The sequence below is a fragment of the Staurois parvus genome, unplaced genomic scaffold (assembly GCF_062004578.1).
Source record: "Staurois parvus isolate SC_StPar_1 unplaced genomic scaffold, SC_StPar_1.0 ptg000746l, whole genome shotgun sequence".
Lineage (NCBI taxonomy): Eukaryota > Metazoa > Chordata > Amphibia > Anura > Ranidae > Staurois > Staurois parvus.
Window position 1 is genome coordinate 2,843,591 of NW_028318542.1, and position 24,805 is coordinate 2,868,395.

General features: G+C 45.9%; 1 protein-coding gene across 2 annotated transcripts in view; it reads left to right on the forward strand.

Annotated features, from left to right (window-relative positions):
• Positions 1 to 9,584: 9,584 nt before the first annotated feature.
• LOC149445116 (G protein-coupled receptor 4-like) overlaps positions 9,585 to 24,805 on the forward strand; it is a 102,083-nt gene continuing 86,862 nt past the window's right edge. The window contains exon 1 of one of the 2 annotated variants that reach the window (XM_089654171.1): positions 9,585 to 9,700. The gene's annotated coding sequence lies outside the window, so the exon portion shown is untranslated. The remainder of the gene's footprint in view (positions 9,701 to 24,805) is intronic. The other variant, XM_089654172.1, reaches the window with a different exon arrangement.

The following is a 24,805-nucleotide window of genomic DNA, read 5'->3' on the forward strand; positions in this document are numbered from 1 at the left end:
GTCCCCCGAAGTAGATCCAACGTCAATCACGGCGGCGGCGGCAGGGACCCGAAAAAAGAAAAAAAAAAAGGTTCCGCTCCCGTCGGAGGCTCCCAGCCTTGTGAAGAAGAGGCTAGCTGACAGTTCTTATATAGGTATGGGGCGGGGCCAGCCGGGCACATCATCCCCGCCCCTTACCTATTTGAGAAATGTCACCCTGTCTCTCCGCTGAGGCTAACTAGCTGAATGCAGGAGACAGTCTGACATTTCTTATATAGCTATGGGGCGGGGCCAGCCAGGAACAGCAAGCATGTGACATGGGGCGGGTCACTCGGATGATGTCCCCGGCTGGCCCCGCCCCATAGCTATATAAGAAATGTCAGACTGTCTCCTGCATTCAGCTAGTTAGCCTCAGCGGAGAGACAGGGTGACATTTCTCAAATAGGTAAGGGGCGGGGATGATGTGCCCGGCTGGCCCCGCCCCATACCTATATAAGAACTGTCAGCTAGCCTCTTCTTCACATGGCTGGAAGCCTCCGACGGGAGCGGAACCTTTTTTTTTTTTTCTTTTTTCGGGTCCCTGCCGCCGCCGCCGTGATTGACGTTGGATCTACTTCGGGGGACATTGTTTTAATAAAGGACTTGTCAAAGACCCTGTACTGTGTTTTTTTTACACCACACTTTTTTTTTTTGTGAAGGAGTCTGCGGGAGCATCTACCGCAGACTCGTTCACGTAGGGGGGGGGGCCGGGATCTGGGGGCCCCCTTGTTAAAGGGGGCTTCCAGATTCTGATAAGCCCCCCGCCCGCAGACCCCCACAACCACCGGCCAGGGTTGTGGGGAAGAGGCCCTTGTCCTCATCAACATGGGGACAAGGTGCTTTGGGGGGGGGAGCCCCCCTGCCTCAAAGCACCCCCCCATGTTGAGGGCATGTGGCCTGGTATGGTTCAGGAGGGGGGGGGGCGCTCGCTCGTCCCCCCCCTTTCCTGACCTGCCGGGCTGCATGCTCGGATAAGGGTCTGGTATGGATATTGAGGGGGACCCACGCTGTTTTTTTTTTTAAATTTCAGCGTGGAGTTCCCCCTTAATATCCATACCAGACCTGAAGGGCTTGGTATGGATGAGAGGGGGGACCCACGCTGTTTTTTTTTTTTTTTTTTTTATTGTGGACCTTTATTTTTACATTCAGCTGTCAAAATATATATTATCTAGACCTTTGAAATAAGTAAAATCATTACAGAAATAATTATAAAGGATAAGAAACAAAAATAGAATCACTAGAACTAAGGAAATCTAGTTAGATTACATGAAGATATGCCGAGTGCTGTTTATTAAACACAGTAGTCGCGAGCGAGTGCCGGCTGTCAGAGGAATCCACAATCAGATTCACTATTAGTCAGTGGCTAAAAAGCAAACGCCCATGGCAGAAGTCTAAAATCTGTTCTGCACATGCTCAGTTGTATCTGCCAAAGACACTGCACGGGCTTCTAGATTTTTACTGTGTCGATTTCCTTGAAAAAAACGATTTTTAACACATTTTTAATTTTTTTGGAAATAGCAGATATTGTTTAAAGTGAAGTCCTGATATTTGGCAAAGCAAATTTCTAAGTGAACATGTCTCTGCAGTGATTTTTCATGGTTTTAGACTTGCTTCTTAGCAAGTCTGTTTTGTGAGTCTGATTTCGGGCGTGTGTCTTTTTGTGAATTAGATTGGGCATCTGCTTATGGGCTCTGCTCAATAGTGAATTAGGTTGCAGGGTAAAAAATGACGGACGCCCATGAAAATTGGGCTTAAGCCCATAAATATGCGCCCATGCCCAATAGTGAATCAGGGCCAATATGCCTCTCAGCAGATAGCTTAGGGTGTCTAATTTCCGAAAAGGGGTCATTTGAGGGTGTTTGTACTATCCTGGTATTTTAGCACCTCAAGAAATGTGATGGGCAGTCAGAAAGTAAAAACTGTAAATTCCATTATCTATACCATAGTTTGTAGACACTATAACTTTCACAAAAAGCAATCAATATACACTTACTGGGATTTTTTGAACCAAAAACATGTAGCAGAATACATTTTGGCCTAATTTATGACGGAATTTTAGTTTTTTTGGATATTTTTTATGACCGAAATGAGAAAATATTGTTTTTTTTTCAAAATTTTTTTTTCTTCAAAAGCTTTTCTGTTTATAGCGCCAAAAATAAAAAGCGCACAGATGATCAAATACCACCAAAAGAAAGCTCTATTTGTGTGAAAAAAGGACATAAATTTCATTTATGCACTGTATTGCATGACCGCGCAATTGTCCGTTAAACTAGCGCAGCGCTGTATAGCAAAAAATGGCGTAAATTGCAGTATCTATACCATAGTTTGTAGACGCTATAACCTTCACACAAAGCAATCAATATACACTTATTGGGATTTTTTTTACCAAAAACATGTAGCAGAATACATTTTGGCCTAAATTTATAACTAACTTTGAGTTTACTATAACTTTTTTATACCTGAAAGTAAAAAATATCATTTGTCTTCAAAATTTTCGGTCTTTTTTTGTTTATAGCATGAAAAATAAAAAGCGCACAGGTGACCAAATACCACCGAAAGAAAGCTTTGTTTGTGTGAAAAAAAGGACGTCAATTTCGTTTGGGTGCAGCATTGCATGACTGTGCAATTATCAGTTGAATTAGTGCAGCGCCATGTAGCAAAAAGAGGCCTTGTCAGGAAGGGGGGTAAATCCTCAGGAGGGCAAGTAGTTAAAGTAAAAAAAAAATCCTTTAACCACTTCCTGACCGGCCGTTGTATATAAACGTCCGGACGGTGGCAGCGCGCAGCACTGCGATCCGGTGGCCGCTGTGTCCCCCGGACACAGTGAAATACAGATCGTCGGACGGGACCTCTGTACAAGGTCCCGATCATGTGATCACTGATTGGCCAATCAGTGATCACATGCAAAGTAGTAAGCAAGGTGTCACTTGTGACATCATTGCTTACTACATGTGAAATCTGTGAATGATCACAGAGGTCACATGGTACAAGGCTATTCACAACAGCCTTGTACCATGTGACAAGCTGTGACCAATCACAGCTCACTCAGTTCTTAATGCACTATTTTTCTCCCTCTTTTGTGTGACTTGAGTTAAAATCACAAAAGTCGCACGGTAGTCATATCTTTGTCTTATCTTTGCGACTCTGGCTGCGACTTCAGAGGTTTTTATTAAGCCAAAGTCGCAAAACATCAAAGTCGCATGCAGAGGCGTCCCTAGGGTTGGTGTCACCCGGTGTGGTAACACTTGGTGACACCACCTTCGACGATCCCCACGGAATGGATCGGATCTGCTGATTGAGCATAATGGATCAGACTCCGCAGATCCGATCCATCCTGCTGGGATCGACGACTTTCTTTACAAGTTACCTTTTCTTGGAGCGGGTCCGGTGTAGCGGAAAGATGTGTCTCCCATGTAGATATGTTGAGACCGGGACATGCGCAGTTGCTTCAGGGGGACATATCTACATGGGAGACACATCTTGCCAATACACCGGTGTCACCCCGTATAGGTTGCATGCCGACCATCCTCGCAGGATCGTCGGCATGCAACCTATATGGGGTGACACCGGACCCGCTCCAAGAAAAGGTAAGTTGTAAAGAAAGCCGACGATCCCCACAGGATGGATCGGATCCATCCTGCAGGGATCGTTGGCTTGCTTTACAACTTACCTTTTCGTGGAGCGGGTCCGGTGTCACCCCATGCGGTCGGTGTCACCCCGTGCGGACTGCACCCCCCGCACCTGCCTCGGGACGCCACTGGTCGCATGGAAGTTGCATAAAGTTTCAAGCAAGTTGCAATGGAAGTTTCTCGAATTTGGGGTCGCAGCAAACCGAGCCTAATTCTAACATGTTTACAACTTATTAAGGTTTTTTTTTTTGTTGTTGCGTGGGCACATGTTGAGGACCCAGGAAATGAATGGAGCCTGGTACTACATTGCATGTTGATGCATCAAGGCATATGCAGGCATAGGTATATATAGGCCCTTAATGATACCGTTAGGACCAGTTCACACTCCATGCGTTTCAGCTGCTTTTTTTCTACATCCAAAATGCACAGAAAGTAGGTTATATGGTTGTCAATGTCATAGTTCACATCAATGCTTGCAGTTGCAGTGCATTCTGGATGCAGAAAAAAAGAACAGGCTGCATTTTTCCTGCACAGAACTGTACTGAAACACAGTAAAACGCATAAACACACTGGAATGCACATGTCCCTATTTAAATTGAAGAAAAAGAGAGGGGAAAAATGAAGTGGAAAGCATCAAAAACGCACATGCAGAAATGCATCCGGAATACATCTGGACTACCTTTCTATAGTGTGAAGCGACCCTTAGATGTTTATATTTTGCTTAGCTGCCTTGAAGGTATTCATAAAATGAGCAGCTGAATTCGATCAGCTCTGGAAACAGTCACTGCAGCAGACTTCCCCTGGCTGACTGATCTGAGAGAAGACAACCATTTAGTGCCGATTCACACTGCTCATCGCATGTGATTCGCACAGGAATCGCATTCCATGGGCAAATCACATGCTATTTCTATGCGGTGCAATTTGAGACATACATTTTGTATAGCTCAAATTGCACCACATTCGCACCAAAATTGTGCAGGACCCTTTTTTTGTCCGCACTAGAATCGGATCGCACAGGCGTTTTGCGAACCGATTTCGGGGTGTCATTAACATACACACCCGCAGCGGTTCGCATGGGCGGGGTGCGATTTTGATGTGGTGTGGGAATTCCACAGAAACCTGTGCTAATTCTGCACCGCATCGGTGTGAACCAGCACTGACAGTCCAATAAAAAAAAAAAAATCAGCTAGAAGAGTATCTCTCCTGGAAGCCTTTCCTCCTGGCGGCAGCGGTTTGGCAGAAAAAAAAAATAACTGAGGCTTGTAAAAGAATGAAACACGTTTAGGCGCTAACACATTTTATTGAGAACAATGAATCATTTATTCTGGCCATTGAATTGAATTGCGTTTTTTCTGCCAAAACTCTGCTGCTCCTGGACTCACTGACAGTGGGTTTTTTTTCTGCCTTTAAACGCCCCTGCCTCTAAACTCCTCTAAATGCCCATCTATTACCAGTGCGATTTCAGGTTTGTTTTGTGAATTGAAATCGCATCTAATAATCAGATTATTGAACTATTGTTCCAAAAAGTTTATTTTTTTCCTTTGGCAGATTTTTTCATCGTGTGTACTAACCACTATGCTTCATTTAGACATGCAGGTGGGGGCGGCCAAAATGCGCATTTGAGCTGCATTTTTTCCACCTGCCAACCGCCCCTCCCCCCTTAGTGCCTGGTCACAATTTCAAGTGCAATTTGCGAATTGATACCGCACCTGAAACTGCATCTAATGAATGTGAATGTGTCTTAACATCTGCGACTTGCTGCAGCGCGATTTCTAAAATAGTTCTTGCATTACTTTTTCTGCAGTTTTGTTGCGATTTCACATACATAGAATATAATGGAAATCGCACTGCCAATTGCAAGAAATTGTTACAAATCTTCATAAGTAGCAATAAAGTCTTCAGAAATTGCACCTGAAATCACGCTGAAATTGCACACAAATCGCGCAATTGTAAATCGCAGCGGTGTGACCAATGAATAGAGGCAGGAAAAAAGAACTGTTCCTAGGAGCAGCTGTAAAAACATCCAGTGTGCCTCAGGCCTAATTGGTGGCAACTAGGCAGCTTAGAGTAAGGAAGGGTTATAACCCCGATCACTTTTAGGGGGTTTTTATTGCCAATTCTGTCCCATTGGAGAGATTTCCCTTCACTTCCCGTCTTATTGCTAAAACAGGAAGTGAAAGGAAATCCATCCAAATTGAGGGAATCCTGGTGGTGTGTCGGGAGTGGAGGTGTGTTAGGACTACAGAACACTTTTCACTCTTCTCTTCTCTATAATATAAGAAACAGGTATTCTGTAGTCCACAGACAGAGCTGGGAACAATGCTAAGGTCTCATGCACACTGGAAGTTATAAAAACGCCAGAAGCGTCAGCTCTAGAATGCCCCGTGAGTTTTGTCGCATTCTGTAGTGTTTTTGCTTTAGCGTTTGAGTGGGGTTTTTTAGGTTTATTTTAGTGTTTGCAATTTTAGCATTTTTTTTTTGGCAAAACTTTACACAAAAGCTTGAGGCTCAAAAATGCTCATAAACGCAGGATAGCTGCGTTTTGCTGCGTTTTTACAGCTGAAAAACTCCTCTTCCAATGCAGTATTTCTGTTTTTTCTTTTTCCAGCCTGCCAAAAACCACTGACAAAAGCTTGTGTGCATTGACACATAGCATACCATGCTGGGGAGTTTACTGGCTGTAGATGCCTGCCCCCTGCCGCCCCCCCCCACGAAACGCTTGACCCCCAAAAAAGCAGCTGTAAAAAGTGAAGGTGAAGGTACATCTCCCCAATGGGACTCCCTAACAGGGGTTATACCCAGGGGTGGACTGACCATTTGGAAACTCGGGCACTGCCCGAGGGCCCGGGGTCAGTAGGGGGCCCCATGAGATGCCCCTGGTACCTTTTTCATAGGCTTTTGTGAGTTTGGGCAAGGACACAGGGGCCCCATGATCCCCTATTGCCCGGGGGCCCCATGAGTTGTCAGTCCACCCCTGGTTTTACCCTTCCCAGGGGTGGACTGACCATTTGGAAACTCGGGCACTGCCCGAGGGCCCGGTGTCAGTAGGGGGCCCCATGAGATGCCCCTGGTACCTTTTTCATAGGCTTTTTTGAGTTTGGGCAAGGACACAGGGGCCCCATGATCCCCTATTGCCCGGGGGCCCCATGAGTTGTCAGTCCGCCCCTGTTTATACCCTTCCCAAGGGCAGACTGACCATTTGGAAACTCGGGCACCGCCCGAGGGCCCGGTGTCAGTATTGAGCCCCATGAGATGCCCCTGGTACCTTTTTCATAGGCTTTTTTGAGTTTGGTTAAGGACCCATGATCCCCTATTGCCCGGGGGCCCCATCAGTTGTCAGTCCGCCCCTGACCCTTCCTTTACTATATCCAAACTGAAAACTTTAAATTAAATAATTTGCTAAGATCTTGTGTCTGTTGAATACTTTGGCATAATATGTTCCTTCATCCCTTGCTACCAGAGTGTGCTCGGTACAAGAAATAATGCTGCACCCCTGTGTCTGGGACATTATTGCTGTTTCTTAGCCACTTGACCTCCGGACAGGGGTGGATTGACAACTCATGGGGCCCCTGGGCAATAGGGAATCATGGGGCCCCTGTGTCCTTGCCCAAACTCACAAAAGCCTATGAAAAAGGTACCAGAGGCATCTCATGGGGCCCCCTACTGACCCCGGGCCCTCGGGCAGTGCCCGAGTTTCCAAATAGTCAGTCCGCCCCTGCCTCTGGAAGATTCACCCCTCTTCCTGGCCAGGCCAAGATGCATAAAAGACAATATTGGTACTATGATTCAGCATTATAAATACAATTGATGCAATCGCCTATTATTGATACATATGATATAACGTATGAGTAATAATCAGGGGTGGACTGACCATTTGGAAACTCGGGCACTGGCCGAGGGCCTGGGGTCAGTAGGGGGCCCCATGAGATGCCCCTGGTACCTTTTTCATAGGCTTTTTTGAGTTTGTTCAAGGACACAGGGGCCCCATGATCCCCTATTGCCCTGGGGCCCCATGAGTTGTCAGTCCGTCCCTGGTAATAATAGATGTCACTAAATAGGAAAGCAGAGGGACTGGCAGGAACACCAGGGATTTCACACATAGAAAGCAATACAAAGAGAACAGGAGACTTTTTATACAAGTACATGGTACAGCAGACACATATCAGGAATAGGTAATGTTGGGTTTACATATTCTTTAACCAGTTGTTGACTGCCCTATAGCAACTTTACAGGTGATATAACGTATGAGTAATAATAGATGTCATTCAATCATACAATACATATGGTGTAAGATCTGATAGGATCTGATTCAGTGAACCACAAGTGCTAGTTAGTGCAAAAAAAAGAGGCGATGAGAGGTTCAATGGAACCTAAACAGGTGATATTGATTTGATTCCCATCAAGGGATATGATTAAACCACGGTGCTTCCCTATATAGGGATCAATATTCCCATACAAGTGACATATGTATTATTCATAATGAAACAGATCAATTTTAATTCATTAATGTCCATAAATATTGTTGTAGCATCAACCATGCGTTTTCAAACGTGCTCATGCGTTTGGTGATAAAGTGAGGTGAAAATCCAAACCAGCAGGCATGCGCGCTCACCTTCCCACTGCGGCCCCCAGGGACCACACCGTCTTTTGGATCACCCTGGATCCTGCTTGTAATCACTGGGTTGGTCAGGCTCCACACTCCTTAATGGTATCTCCTTCACTCCCTCTTAAGTCTCCATCCACAGTTTGCAATGCATACGTTCATGCCAGTGCATTATATGGGACCATAAAACAGAATGCATTAGAGATGAAATTAACAGGCTCTTACACCACTAAAATGGGTGTACTGGATACACCCTGGTGTACAAAGATGGCGCCTACCGGAAGTCCGTCACCACGTCGCCTCTACGCATTACGCCATGCCCTCGTGGCTTCCTCAGGATGCTTGTTAATTTCATGAGCACGTTTGAAACCGCATGGCTGATGCTACAACAATATTTATGGACATTAATGATTTAAAATTGATCTGTTTCATTATAATACATATGTCACTTGTATGGGAATATGTATCCCTATATAGGGAAGCACCGTGGTTTAATCATATCCCTTGATGGGAATCAAATCAACGTCACCTGTTTAGGTTCCATTGAACCTCTCGACTCCTCTTTTTTTGCACTAACTAGCACTTGTGGTTCACTGAATCAGATCCTATCAGATCTTACACCATATGTATTGTATGATTTAGTGACATCTATTATTACTCATAGGTTATATCACCTGTAGCTGTAAAGTTGCTATAGGGCAGTCAACAACTGGTTAAAGAATATGTAAACCCAACATGACCTATTCCTGATATGTGTCTACTGTACCATGTACTTGTATAAAAAGTCTCCTGTTCTCTTTGCACTGCTTCCTATGTGTGTAATCCCTGGTGTTCCTGCCAGTCCCTCTGCTTTCCTATTTAAAAACTGACCACACTAGGCATGAGAGCATAGTGTGGTCTTTTTTCTGGCTGTGCTGGGAACTCATTGTGCTCTCCTCCAACAATCAAACTTCTGCTCACCCACCCCCTTCCCCTCATATCCATTCACTGGGAAGACCAGTATGCTGCTGTTTCTCCTGAAGGGGTTGTTTTCCAAGGTGAGGGTTCACATATACTTTAAAAATGGACATGTGTTTGTATTGCATGTGGAAGTCATCTTCTTTCTTTCAGGTTAGGGCACACAGAGCTTCCAGGACAGTCCTGTAACATTATACATGTATGCAATGTCAACAAACAACTTTTCATAAGCTGCAAAGGGTTAAGTGGCAAAAATTCTAAACATGACACAGACAGAGGTGCCTACAGCCATGGAGAGAGGGGAGGACCTGAGCCATGGATGGGTTGGGGGATTGGAGGAGGGGAGGAGGACATGATCTTAACAAGGTTTTCATCCAATCTGGAACAGCTGGGTGTCTTGTTACTGCTTCCCTGAACATGAGTGAAGTGTGAGCACAACTTCAAGAATCAGGAGAGGGAGGGAAATCAATAAATTCTGCTTCACCTTCTGCAGGTAAGTGTCCTAGTTTGGACTTATCTATGTTATTTACTAATAGGGGAGACACTATGGTGTGATTTCCAGGTTATTGTCCGGAGGGGATGCTTCAAATCTGTTGATATGTGATCTGACAATATTGTTACAGAGTGGAAATAGTTTTGTCAGGTAGTGACCTGTTTGGTTGCACGCTATGGTAGAGATGTCCGACATGGTGCTCCATGATCAGATTGGACAGATCGCGGGTTTAATATACTGTTTGATTGCTTCAGATCGATGCCTTCAGTGTGGTCTGTCAGTGGGAGCTGCGTTATGATGTCATTAGCCTGTTTTTGTTTACTATAATCTTCTTCTATCATTTCATTGTAGCTCTTCTCTACAGAGTGAAGTGTTTTGGCTGAGCTTATTTTATGTCATCAGGTTTAAACAAAATGTAGTGTGGCAGACCTGTCCTAGATCGCAAGCTTCCTGGTTCAAATGAGTACCAGGAAGCTTGTACCCACCACCCTTTTGGATCCTAGTCCAAACCCACATGAGCAAACCCTCCCCCCTCAGATCCTAGTCTGAACCCATCTTAGCGACCCCCTTTTTTTTGGATCTCAGTCCGGAGACGCCTGAGCGACCCCCTTTTTTTGGATCCTAGTCCGGAGACGCCTGAGCGACCCCCTTTTTTTGGATCCTAGTCCAGAGACGCCTGAGCGACCCCCTTTTTTTGGATCCTAGTCCAGAGACGCCTGAGCGACCCCCTTTTTTTGGATCCTAGTCCAGAGACGCCTGAGCGACCCCCTTTTTTTGGATCCTAGTCCAGAGACGCCTGAGCGACCCCCTTTTTTTGGATCCTAGTCCAGAGACGCCTGAGCGACCCCCTTTTTTTGGATCCTAGTCCAGAGACGCCTGAGCGACCCCCTTTTTTTGGATCCTAGTCCAGAGACGCCTGAGCGACCCCCTTTTTTTGGATCCTAGTCCAGAGACGCCTGAGCGACCCCCTTTTTTTGGATCCTAGTCCGGAGACGCCTGAGCGACCCCCTTTTTTTGGATCCTAGTCCGGAGACGCCTGAGCGACCCCCTTTTTTTGGATCCTAGTCCGGAGACGCCTGAGCGACCCCCTTTTTTTTTTTTTGGATCTCAGTCCGGAGACGCCTGAGCGACCCCCTTTTTTTTTGGATCTCAGTCCGGAGACGCCTGAGCGACCCCCTTTTTTTTTTGGATCTCAGTCCGGAGACGCCTGAGCGACCCCCTTTTTTTTTTTTGGATCTCAGTCCGGAGACGCCTGAGCGACCCCCTTTTTTTTGGATCCTAGTCTGGAGACGCCTGAGCGACCGCCCCCGCCCCCCCCCCCCCCCCATTCCCGTTTTGGATCCTAGTCATCTGAGCGATCCTGCCAGTAAGCTGTCATTGTACTGGGCCAATAATCTGTGGCCAGGGCATTCCCCACCTTGCAGTGCATATATGCAAGGAGCGTGTATACGTGAAGCTGTGGGCTAGGGAATGCATCGGCCACTTATGATTAGCAGTGCACAGCGACCTCTTCCTGGGAGGATCACTCGGCCGGGTTTGGACTACGATCTTAACACTCCAGAGTTTATCCATACTTGGCCATACACGGTTAGATTTTTGGTTTCAATGTTTGTACGAAAAATCTGGCAAATTGTTTCTCGGAATGTTCTTTCCTGCCATCGTTGGGTGAATTTGTTTAATTTGAAGGCTCCTATCTTTTCATCCAGACCTGCTAATTGTATTCAAAAGGTTTAATTACAATTTTTCTCAAATTTTCTTATCACTGTGGTTAAAAACAAATGTCTTTTTTGACCCCACTAAATCAAACAAATGTTCATTTTCCAAAAACCTAAATCTTCAAACAAAATTAAACAGGTACCTGGCCAGCTTAACAAAATGAAAGTGAAACTAGAAGGTGTAAGTCATGGCTGTCACAGCTGGACTCCGGGGAGAGGATCTCTTAGGCCAGTGGTGGGCAACCTTTTTTTTCAACTGAGCCAAATCTCGCCAAAACCACGATTTAAATTTATTTTGAGAGCCACATTTTTAAAACTGAAAATACATCCCCCATATAGTAATTCATTCCCCATATTGTGTCAATTCACTTACCTTTGCTCCGCGCGTTCCTCTCGCCGTGTTCCCGCGCCGTTCCGGTCTTCAGGGCGGACTGTGAGAGGAGAGGAGTTCGTCACGCTGCCCCGCCTACATCCTGACAGCCAATGTTTGCCACGCTCCGCGGGCCGGATTAAAAGGTCCGCCGGGCCGTAGTTTGCCCATTGCTGGGCTAGCTGCAGAGTCCTGACTTTTGGGGCGGCCGCCCGAGAGGAGGGAGGGGAGCGGGCGCCCGGCACACAGAAGAGCCGCATTAAAGTGTGCAAAGAGCCGCCTTTGGCTCGCGAGCCGCGGCTTGCCGACCACTGTCTTAGGTCATTCAGTGGAGAAGCAAACTGTGTCTTGCTCTATTTTCTTGTCTTCTTTTTTTTTTTTTTTTTTTCTCCAATCCCCTTGTACATGATTTGCTGGGTTATGCTCCATAAGCATACTCAAAACCCAGCAAATCCAATGGAGTCCTGTAGCAATCTGACGCTCGCCTTCTCACCTTGTCCAGTGCCGTCATCATGCTGACATCATTGGGAGCTGTCTGTCTCTGCCTGGTTCCTACAGCCTTCCCCCTGATGATGCAACACGGCACATTCATGCCATCATTATTTGTAATCTTTTAATTATATATGAACATAGAGGATATATACGCGCAACCAGGGGCGGACTGACAACTCATGGGGCCCCCGGGCAATAGGGGATCATGGGGCCCCTGTGTCCTTGCCCACACTCAAAAAAGCCTATAAAAAAGGTACCGGGGCATTTTATGGGGTCCCCTACTGACCCTGGGCCCTCAGGCAATGCCCGAGTGACTGAATGGTCAGTCCGCCTCTGCGCGCAACATGTTTTTATAGCAGAACATTGCACCATCACTGAGTCCACAGAGTTCACCCTTACATCACACTCTGCAGACCCTGATGTAAAGGGGGAATGCAGACCATCCATGATGTAAAGGGAAAGTCAGATGTAAGGGGGGTCTTTGGTCACCAGAGACCCCCCCCCCCCCTTCCTTACACAACACTCTCTGTGGACCTGATGTAAAATGGAACTCTGTAAAGGGCAACACTTGTGGACCATGATGTAGGTGGAAATGCTGTGGACTGGTATAAAAGGAAACTCTTGATATAAGGGGTCTCTGGTCACTAGACCCCCCTCCCCCTTACATCAGGGTCTGCAAATTTCCCCATAACATCAGAGTACTCCTCTACATCAAGGTCTGCAGAGTTCCCACTTGCACTGTTAGGGGGAGACCTACAGTCTCTGATGTAAAGGGGAATTCTGAAGGCACTGATTTAGTGTATTCACTCGCCCCCACCTACTACATCAGTGATCCCTCCCTCCACAGAGACTGTGCGGCGACTGGCAAGGCAGGAGTAATGTCATACTGACCACCTCCTTAAAGCCCCATTAACACCTGAGCATAGCGTTTTAGTGCGTTTTGTCACATGGGTTTGTGCGATTTGTTCAGGAATTTTTGGGCTCTTTGAGTTCTGGCGTTTTGGGATTAGCCAATAGAGAAACATTTCATCTGTGGCATTATTGTTACCATGCCAAAAAATCGTTTTTTTGGTCGTGTGACAAAACATTTATGCGTTTCCATGTGGATGAAAGTGCACCAAAAACTCGTCAATCTGCCCAAAGGGAGCTCCAAAACATTTTTGAGCTTCAGGCGTTCTGCTTTAGGTGACTTGGAGTGGAGATGTGAACCATCTCCATAGAGTAATATTGATTTTTTTTCATCTTAGCGTTTTGGAGCTTTGCGATACAAAACATTCAGGTGTGAATGGGGCCTAAGAGTCTGACTCTAGGTGGCTCACTCCGAGTCTTCCTCCTGGTTTCAGTCATCACCACCTTAGTCTGCCCTCATCTTCTCCACCACCAGCTCCCTTTTCCACCAGGCGGACCGCTCCTCCTCTACTTGCCTTTCAGTCATCCTCGCCTCCAGTCCTGGCTCCCCCAGCCCTGCTATAATTCATAAAAAGCACCAAGCGATGCCATGATGTGGCTGATCACCTGCCGCCTGGCTGGCTTCGGAACTGTGAATGCACAGTTCCAAAGCTGACCCATGGCCATATTGTTTATGGAGGCCTGCTGTCCGTAACAGATCCTTATGAACAGTTTGTAAATCGGACGATATTTACAAATTGTTAGACGATTGGCAACCCTGCACTTCGTCTCCCTGGGATGTGATATCCCTACATCCTTAATGCTGTATATCTGCAGTGTAATGTTACTACTGTGTTGCGCATTGTTCCCCATGCTGGAGGAAGCCAACCCTGCCTCTACCAAGATGGCTGCCTCCATAATTCACACTATTATAATGCATTGTATAGCATGTCAACAGGCATTTTAACATATTACTGTATGGTTTTTATTGGTTAATGGAAACCACCACATACCTGGGGAAAAACAAACCTGTTCATGATCTTGGAAATGTCTTTTGACCTATCACCAAGATTGAGTCTGTTTCAGCACGTGTGCATTGTACTTATGTCAGCCAAGTTGGGGCAAATATTATTACTACCAAGTAATTTGACTTCGGATAGGCAGACCTATTCCAGAAAGCCATATTTCTGACAGATCAATAAAAAGAAAAGAAACCTTAGCGCCCAGGACCTCCTTCCCCACACACTTAACCACGTGAGATGCTGCTGTGCATAAGTATAAAACCAAAAAATATTTTCAACTAAAAACAGCGCAAAACACACCAGAAAGCAATCTATAAAATACCCAACCTATAAGCAATATTAATGCAAATTATTACAATTTATATATAAGTGTCAAAAAACAAAATATTTTGTGGCACATACAAAAAAAAAAAATATAAATAATAAATTTTATTTTTTGTATTTTTTGTTTTTTGTATGTGCCACAAAATATTTTGTTTTTTGACACTTATATATAAATTGTAGTAATTTGCATTAATATTGCTTATAGGTTGGGTATTTTATAGATTGCTTTCTGGTGTGTTTTGCGCTGTTTTTAGTTGAAAATATTTCTGACAGAGAATGGCTATCTATAAAACTCTATGCATTAGTAATTGGTCTTAAAGCAGTATTAAACCCAAAACCAAAAATGTAATCTATTGCAGCTTACCAATCATTAGATGTGGGGAATGCATTGTCAGCCAACCAAGCTGCCGATTAGGCCTGTGCTTTGAATTCACTCTGGAAAAAATACCAGTGTAGGTTCAGTTCACTTTGTTGCCAGCCAAGCCCTGAAGAAGGGGACACTTAGACCCCCAAAATGTGTTGGCTACTTTTTGAAAACGCAGCTTATGCAAATGAATGGGCTGCCGTGCCCGAGTAAATGCAAGTCGAATGGCCCGCAATAGTGTGAACCTAGGCTCAGGGCATCTCCTGGAATCCTTGCATACAACTGCAGACCTAATAGAGGATTTGAGGGTCAGAGTATGGACATGCTACATTTTTGGCTGGGGATATGCTGCAGAAGACAATACAAAACTGAGAGGCTAGTAGAGATCAATGCTATTACCCTAATTTAATGTTCCCTCTGCCCAGGTCTGAGGGCTGCACATCATAGACCAAAGGGCCCCATGTGGCTGGTTGAGCAACAGGGATCTATAAATGATTAATTCAATACTATACATCGGTGTTCGAAAAGACACCCCTGAGAGGCACTGATTCACAATCCAACTGATCATGTTTGTTTCCCAAATCGTCTTCCAGGCCAGCCAGATTGAGCTACCGCATGAACCCCAAAAAGTGCCTTACAGTGCAGACAGTGCACGCCCTGGTGAAATGTTACAATTTATTTACATTCCTGAGCTCAGGGCAGAACATTTTGGTGTTTCCTAGAGTAGCACAAAACTTAAATACACCACTGGGCTGGTTCTACATAAGTTGATCAATAAACTTGGGTACATTAAGCCTGCCCATACGTGCTTTGAATCTCGGCCGGTCCCCGCTGAAGAGTCTATGGCCAGCCTGAGATGTTGAGAGTGGCTGTAGCTGAGGCCCTCCCCCCCCCCCCCAGGCTTTTATACTTACCAAATAATGCCTCTCTTGCCACCTCCCCGATGCAGCATCTCAGCCTCTCTAGTCTCTGCTGCCTGCTGGTGTTAGAGTTTAGACGAAGGGTTGGGGGGGGTCATTGGCTCCTTCACATTTATTTATTTCAGGTACTTATATAGTGCTGTCAATTTACGCAGCGCTTTACACATATACAGTCATGGCCGAAATTGTTGGCACCCTTGATATTTCTCCAGGAAATCATGTATTTCTCACGAAACGTATTGCATTAACACATGTTTTGCTATACACATGTTTATTCCCTTTGTGTGTATTGGGACAAAACAAAAAAAGGGAGGAAAGAAAGCAAATTCGACATAATGTCACACAAACCTCCAAAAATGGGCTGGACAAAAGTATTGGCACCCTTTCACAACTGCGGATAAATAAGAATGTTACAAGCATGTGATGCTCCTGTAAACTCACCTGGGGCAAGTAACAGGTGTGGGCAATATAGAAATCACACCTGAAAGCAGATAAAAAGGAGAGACGTTCACTTAACCTTTGCATTGTGTGTCTGTCTGTGCCACACTAAGCATGGACAACAGAAAGAGGAGACGAGAACTGTCTGAGGACCTGAGAACCAAAATTGTGGCAAAATATCAACAATCTCAAGGTTACAAGTCCATCTCCAGAGAACTAGATTTGCCTTTGTCCACAGTGCGCAACATTATCAAGAAGTTTGCAACCCATGGCACTGTAGCTAATCTCCCTGGTCGTGGACGGATGAGGAAAATTGATGAAAGATTGCAACGCAGAATAGTCCGGATGGTGGATAAGCAGCCCCAAACATGTTCCAAAGACATTCAAGCTGTCCTGCAGGCTCAGGGAGCATCAGTGTCAGCGCGAACTATCCGTCGACATTTAAATGAAATGAAACGCTATGGCAGGAGACCCAGGAGGACCCCACTGCTGACACAGAGACATAAAAAAGCAAGACTACAGTTTGCCAAAATGTACTTGAGTAAGCCAAAAGCCTTCTGGGAAAACGTCTTGTGGACAGATGAGACCAAGATAGAGCTTTTCGGTAAAGCACATCATTCTACTGTTTACCGAAAACGGAATGAGGCCTACAAAGAACAAAACACAGTACCTACGGTAAAATATGGTGGAGGTTCAATGATGTTTTGGGGTTGTTTTGCTGCCTCTGGCACTGGGTGCCTTGACTGTGTGCAAGGCATCATGAAATCTGAGGATTACCAAAGGATTTTGGGTCGCACTGTAGGGCCCAGTGTCAGAAAGCTGGGTTTGCGTCCAAGATCCTGGGTCTTCCAGCAGGACAATGACCCCAAACATACGTCAAAAAGCACTCAGAAATGGATGGCAAAGAAGCGCTGGAGAGTTCTGAAGTGGCCAGCAATGAGCCCAGATCTAAATCCCATTGAACACCTGTGGAGAGATCTTAAAATTGCTGTTGGGAAAAGGTGTCCTTCCAATAAGAGAGACCTGGAGCTGTTTGCAAAGGAAGAGTGGTCCAAAATTCCGGGTGAGAGGTGTCAGAAGCTTATTGATGGTTATAGGAAGCGACTGATTTCAGTTATGTTTTCCAAAGGGTGTGCAACCAAATATTAAGTTAAGGGTGCCAATACTTTTGTCCAGCCCATTTTTGGGGTTTTGTGTGACATTATGTCATATTTGCTTTTCTGCCTCTGTTTTATATTTGTTCCAATACATACAAAGGGAATAAACATGTGTATAGCAAAACATGTGTTAATGCAATACCTTTTTTGTGTGAAATACTTGATTTTCAGGAAAAATATCAAGGGTGCCAACAATTTCGGCCATGACTGTATATATTGAACATTCACATCACTCCCTAGCCCTCAAGGGGTGTACAATCTAAGGTCCCTAACTCACATTCATACATACACATATTAGGGCCAATTTAGACAGGAGCCAATTAACCTACCAGCATGTCTTTGGAGTGTGGGAAAAACCGGAGCACCCGGAGGAAACCCACGCAAGCACAGTGCAAACTCCATGCAGGAGGCGCCATGGTCGGGAATCAAACCCATGACCCATTTACTGCAAGGCAGACGTGCTTACCACTTGGCCACTAACCAGAGCTTGTCTTGGGAGTAGGACACATACTTCTCTATACGTGGAAGTACTAGGCATTTTCTTTTAGCACCTGAGATGCTATAGAAAGGTAGGTATATGTTGCTGGGAATGGTGGCAAAGGGTTAAAGCAAACTAGTGTCTTTGCCCAGTATTGGCATTGCACATGGTGTAGAAGTCTACTCGTAAGGTTCCCTGCTGTGCTACTATATCTCCTCCTTAAAACAAAAACTTTTTAGCAGCTATTTAATTTTCGCTCTGAATTGCTGCAAGCTAGTTTGGCAGTTAGGTTTATGTGAAACAGCCATTTCTTTGTACAGTAAGTTGCCTCTGTGGACATCATTTGGTTGAGATCATTTATCCCCAGGCCTACAATTACATTAGAATAAATGCTTTTCAACCAGCATGTATGCAAACCAGCCCTAGGGAAATCATCTGTCTGGATTGGTGAACACTCCTGTTTTGCTCATCAGCAGGAAATACACAAAACCCACAGCTGTCACAGGGGACTGTATTCCAAAACATCCTTGAATTTGAAGCCTTTTGTCTGTAAAACAATGTGAACCCCGCGGAGTCATTACTTAATTTACAGTTGCCTATACACAAGCCAGTTGGGCATAATCTACCAAATGCACTCTGTGTGGCTATGTTCACACCTATGCAGTTTGTGTTTGATACCTTTTTGCAGCGATTTTTGTGGTGCGTTTTATGTTTTTGGACATGTGTTTGTGCCGCAATTTTTTATGTATTTTTAAAAATCTTTTTCAACCTGTTGCTGGGCAGAATAACGCGGATCAAAAACGCACTACATACATAATTTTCTGCAGCGTCTTGTCTTGGAAATTCTCTTTTAACGAATTTCTCCTTACCGTGAGTACTCGCAGTTGGATGCGCAGAAATCCCCCATAAAGCTGTGCGAATCTCGCTTACCGCAACTTCAGCTAAACTCCACGATTCCTGCGCTTCCAACTGGTTTAGCTCTGTTGAGATGTGGGGAAAATGGAGCTCCCGTTACCCAGGAATGATCGGACGATACTCTCTGGTTGCTGTTGGAATTCACATAGAGACTGGCTCCAATCCCAGCCTCTGGTTTTATTACAAGCACATACACGCCCCCCACATGAGTCAGGTCAATCCCCTCCCACAGAACAATGCATGGGGAGTGTCTATACACAGAATGTACATTCCAATTGGAGCGTAGCCTTTCCTCTTATCTATACTGGGAGCCAGTTACACCAGTCCCCCCCCCCCCCCCATGAGCTCTCTGAGGAGAGCAAACTTCCCATATCCTATCAGCTCCTAGTAGTATGTACATTGTCTGTACAAGCATTCCCTAGATTAAACAGTGTCAGTCTGTATCTGAATGGGCCCGATACGATCTTTATTAAAACACATCCATCCAGATACAGTTCAGATCGGTAGTGGTTTGTAAGATATACATGAGCCTACATGCGGAGTTCGCACTGCCTGGCGCCTGGCCATACGAAGTCCATGTGGTACTATGCTGCTGATATGTGGATACAGGACCGCGGCTGGCGGCATTCACATCGAATGCCGTGGTGGTATACACGCCGGTCTATAAGCGCAGATCTGCCATCTCATCCATTACCGAGCTGAGTACTGTAATACATACATTGTACATGCGCATGGCCTAATTGCAGCCTTCAGAGCTTTAATTAAGCCACACGAGAGACCTATGAATAACACTAATATATGACACATTTAAAGTTCAACCTGTAAATACAAAATTTCCATGACAGTCTCCACTGAATTCTATAGAACCAAAAGCACACCATTTTGCATTTAAAAAGGTCCTTGACCCTTCAAAAAAAATGCACCGGGTGAAAACACGGAGATGTGAACCTGTCTCATAGGTAATCATGTTAAATAGACTGCTGTGTGTTTCTGCAAAATGTAGTGGAAAATGCATAGGTGTGAACCAAGACTAAAGCTCGCCATACGTGGATCGCAATTCCTCTCTGAACTGGCCGAGATTCGAATCCATCTATGGGCAGGCTGATTGTACTCAAGTGGATCCATCAATTGACTTGGGTACAACCAGCCTGTTGAATTTTTATACTGCTGGCAGCTATATCCGCTAGTAGTAATCATTGTGTTCTGCTGGATGGGAAAGCACCCCATGCCCCCCACTGGCGGAACACAATATCGCTGCAGGAGGCATTCCCTATCAACACTGACTGTATTGACGGGGAATCGTGGTGAAAGGAAAGAAAATCAAGTACTCTATGGGTTGGGTAAGATGGAGCTACCACTGCTGACTTGTTGTTGAAGGTGCATGTTCCAGGGCTGGCATGCTTCTCTTCCCTGCACTGCTAGGGGAGGCACTCAGCTATACAAAAGGTATGCATATGAAGTGCGTGGACAGGTAACCCTCAGCACTAACATTTATAAGGTACTTTGACAGTGTGTGGAATAACATTTGGTAAGGAAAGCATTGAAGGCTAAGTCCACATTTTACAAAAAATAATACATGCATTCATTTTTGCAGTCTTGGAAAATATTGCAACCATGACCAGTAGATTGTAGCTGCAATACTAGGCTGATGCCCCTTCCTCCAGCTCCCGGTCCATACCGAGGTATGGACTGTCAGAGAGCTGGAGGAGGTCTCGGTGGACTCCACCTGCTGTCGCCGCACTCACATTCCATTGAGACTTGCAGTTCAATTATTCGCAAATCTCTGTAATTGATGCCTGGTTCACATCAGGCATTTTGGAATCTCAGGCAGAATCGCTGTGATTCCGCCCATGATCACAAATTGCACAGCCATAGTGGTAAAACACTTCTGTGTGCAGCAGTGGTTAACTGACAACTGCACGGTCATGCGATGCTACACCCAACTTCAATGTACGTCCTTTTTTTTTCCCACAAATGGAGCTTTCTTTCGGTGGTTTTTGCCTGTATGTTTTTAATTTTTTTTGCACTATAAACAAAAAAAGGTGGACAGTTTTGAAAAAAAAAAAAATTTTTGATTTTTAGCTATAAAACATATCCTTTAAAAAAATCAAATTTCTACATAAATGTTTTCTCCCAGATAGCAAAGATAGCGTGCCACAAATTTGTTGCAGCGTTGAATAGTAAGTCTTGTTAACTTGCTGCACATTTGACTTTTTTGCTATTAAACGTGTCCAATAAAAAAGTTTTAAAAATGTAATTCCTTCATAAATTTAGGTCAAAATGTATTCTGCTACATGTCATTGCTAAAAAAAAAAAATACCAATACATGCAAATTAATTGGTTTGCAAGAAAGTTATAGCGTCTACAAATGGCGGTATAAATACTGGGATTTTTTTTTTATACTAGTAATGGCGGTGATCAGTGATTTAGTGGGACTGACGGACTGCGGCGGGCATTCTGACACTTGGGGGGGAACTGACTAACTGCCACTGACATCACCAGTGACACTAATACAGTGATCAGTGCTAACAAATAGCACTGACACTGTACTAATGGCACTGGGCAGGAAGGGGTTAACATCTGCTATGCAGAGAAATACACAGCAGCATGTTACTGCTGGCAGGAGAGAGACCTGTGTTGTTTATACACAGACCTCCCCCCTGTCAGTGACATTCGTTTTTAATGGCACCTAAACGCGGTATGGTTTTGCTTCGGTTGTCTAGCAATAAATCGCACAAAGCTTGTCGCCCCCAAAGAAGCTTCTGCTATTTTTTGGGCAACAGGCTTCTTGCGATGCAGTTTGACACGATTTCAACAATCGCAGCAGAACTGCACCTCGTTTAGGTGTCAATGAAAATGAAAGGAACCTGAACACGTGTGGTGCGTTTTGCCACTATTGCAGAATGAATTGGCGTCACAGGCAGAATCGCAGCGATTTTTGCCTGAGATCCCAAAACACCAGATGGGAGCAGGGCTTCAATGATGCAGCTGTGCAGGCTTATGAGCATAGAGTAGGCACAGCTTAAAGTGTAAAGCTCCATGTACAGGAGCCTACCCTGGCCGCCGGATGCGGGAAAATGAAAAACGCGGCAACCGCGGTACTGCGTTTTTACCGTGTTTTTTATTTTTCCTGCAGTCGGCGGTCAAAACATTCCTATGCTGAACACGATTCTTCCACTTTCAGGAGAGGAAGGTGTAAGCTCACCTAACCACGGCAGCTCCTAAACTCTGCTAAAAGCCTATGTGTACATGGATACATATGCAGGCCATAGATGGGTCGAAAATCGGCCGATTTTTCGACGGAAAAATCGGCCGATTTTCAAACCATTAGTGGGCTAATTGTTCGGCCGTTTTTCGGGGTCTTGGCACTTTTTTTTTTTTTTGTTTTTTTTATCTGTAAAGCTGAAAAAAAATTGGCCTTTTTTTTTTTTTTTTCCCCAGCAATGATGGGCAAATCGGCCGATCGTTTTACCGATTAAAAAATCTGCGCATGAGCAGTGACCTGCAAGAAGAAGAAAAAGAATTCCAGTCCGCTATTAACCACTTCTTTCGCACTCACACAGTGCACACAGTCCTCCACCCACACCAATGGGAACACCCTGGATCTCGTTTTCTCACATCTCTGCACCCTCCACAACCTCACAAACACCCCTTTCCCTCTCTCTGACCACAACCTCATTACGTTCTCCGTGTCCCCATCCTATAACGCTTCCTCCCCCAAACGTCAAACCATCACCAGCCGTAACCTCCGCAACCTGAACCTGGCCCATCTCCACCCGGCAGCTGACAGACTGTACGACAGTATCCTTCCACTGTCATGCCCTGACCTGGCCACTACTGTGTACAACGACTCACTGTCAGCTGCCTTAGACTCCTTAGCACCCCTGACCACACGTAGCATTAGACCCCAACCGCTTCAACCCTGGAAGAACGACCACACTAAAAATCTTAAACGACGCAGTCGTGCGCTGGAGCGATTATGACGCAAAACCAGATCACCGAGCGTTTTCACTCTACAAACCCACCTTCCTCACCTACACCTCCTCCCTCCATGCCGCCAAACAAGCCTACTTCGTAACCCTCATCAACACCCTCTCCACCTGTCCTCACCGGCTCTTCTGCACTTTCAACTCCTTACTCTCTCCCCCCCCCCCCCCACCCCCACCCAGTACCTCACTCACTGCCCACGAGATTGCCAATCACTTCCAAAATAAGATCGACGCAATCCGTAAGGACATCGCCAATGCTCAACCTACCTCCCCACCTAGCCTCCCTCCCACCATAACCCCACCAACTCTCCCCTCCTCTGACCTTGCAACTGCCCTACAACCCACCACACCTAACATCCCGCACACTATAACCTCCCCAACACTCCGCTCCTTCAGCCTTGCTACCACTGAGGAGGTCACTAAGGTCTTCTCAGAAGCCCGCCTCACCACTTGCCCCCTTGACCCTGTCCCCACACAACTCCTCCGGTCACCCTCCTCCTCCATCCTACGCTCCCTCACCCACATCTTCGATCTCTCCCTCTCTACTGGCGCATTCCCCTCCCCCCTGAAGCACGCGCACATCACCCCCATAATCAAAAAACCCTCCCTGGACCCCACCGACCTGAACAACCTTAGACCCATCTCCCTGCTGCCATTTACTTCCAAGCTCCTTGAGCGCTTAGTCTACAATCGCCTATGCGTCCACCTCACTGACAACAACCTCCTCGATCCACTACAGTCTGGCTTCCGTCCCCTACACTCCACCAAAACCGCCCTACTCAAAATCACTAATGACCTGCTAACCGCCAAAGCTAATGGCCACTACTCAGTCCTCTTACTCCTCGACCTTTCCGCGGCCTTCGACAAAGTCGACCACCCCCTCCTCCTTAACAAACTACACTCCCTCGGCATCGGAGATTACGCTCTCTCTTGGCTCTCCTCCTATCTATTATTCTTATTATACAGTATTTATAAAGCGCCGATAGTTCGCTCAGCGCTGTACATTACAAAGGGGGACAGAACATGTGACAGAACAATACCAATACAATGCAAAACATGAGGGGATTGAGGGCCCTGCTCTTTCGAGCTTACAATCTAGGAAGGAGGGGATAGTGGCACAGGAGGAGATAGCTGTGGGGGATGGAGTGGTAGGAAGAGTGGAGGAGGTCGGCAAGTTAGCAGGGGGTGGGTTTTCAGGGTGCGCCTAAAGGAGAGGAGAGTAGGTGATAATCTGATGGGTTGGGGCAGGGAGTTCCAGAGGATGGGTGACGTCCTGGAGGCGGGCATGGGAGGAGGAGACCAGGGAACTAGAGAGAAGGAGGTCTTGTGAGGAGCGGAGTGTGCGTGCTGGGCTGTACTTGGATATTAGGTCAGTGATGTATCTATATTTATCCCAATGCTCCTTGAGCGTTACCTTTTAACGCTACCACCTCCCACTCTCTCCCCCTCTCTGTTGGGGTCCCCCAAGGCTCGGTCCTTGGGCCCCTTCTCTTCTCCATCTACACCTCCTCCCTCGGCAAACTGATACACTCCCACGGCTTCAACTATCACCTCTACACTGATGACACGCACATTTACCTCTCCACCCCTCGCCTCACCCCTTCAGTCTCCGCCCGTATCACCCACCTACTGAACGACATATCAGACTGGATGTCGCTCCATTTCCTCAAATTGAACCTTTCCAAAACCGAGCTTCTGATTTTCCCCCCCAGCCCGTGCCCCTCCCCCCCCACCCTCTCCATCACGACCAGCAACTCCACCATCAGTCCCACCCCACAAGCCAAAGTCCTAGGTGTCACTCTAGACTCAAACGTGTCCTTCCAACCCCATGTCCAATCGTTGGCAAACTCATGCAGACTCCACCTCCGCAACATCTCCAAAATAGTTCCTAACCCCAGACACTACTAAACAACTCATTCACTCCCTTATTATCTCATGTCTGGACTTCTGTAACTCCCTCCTCACCGGCCTACCTCATCACAGACTATCCCCGCTTCAGTCTATCCTGAACTCAGCGGCCAGACTCATCCACC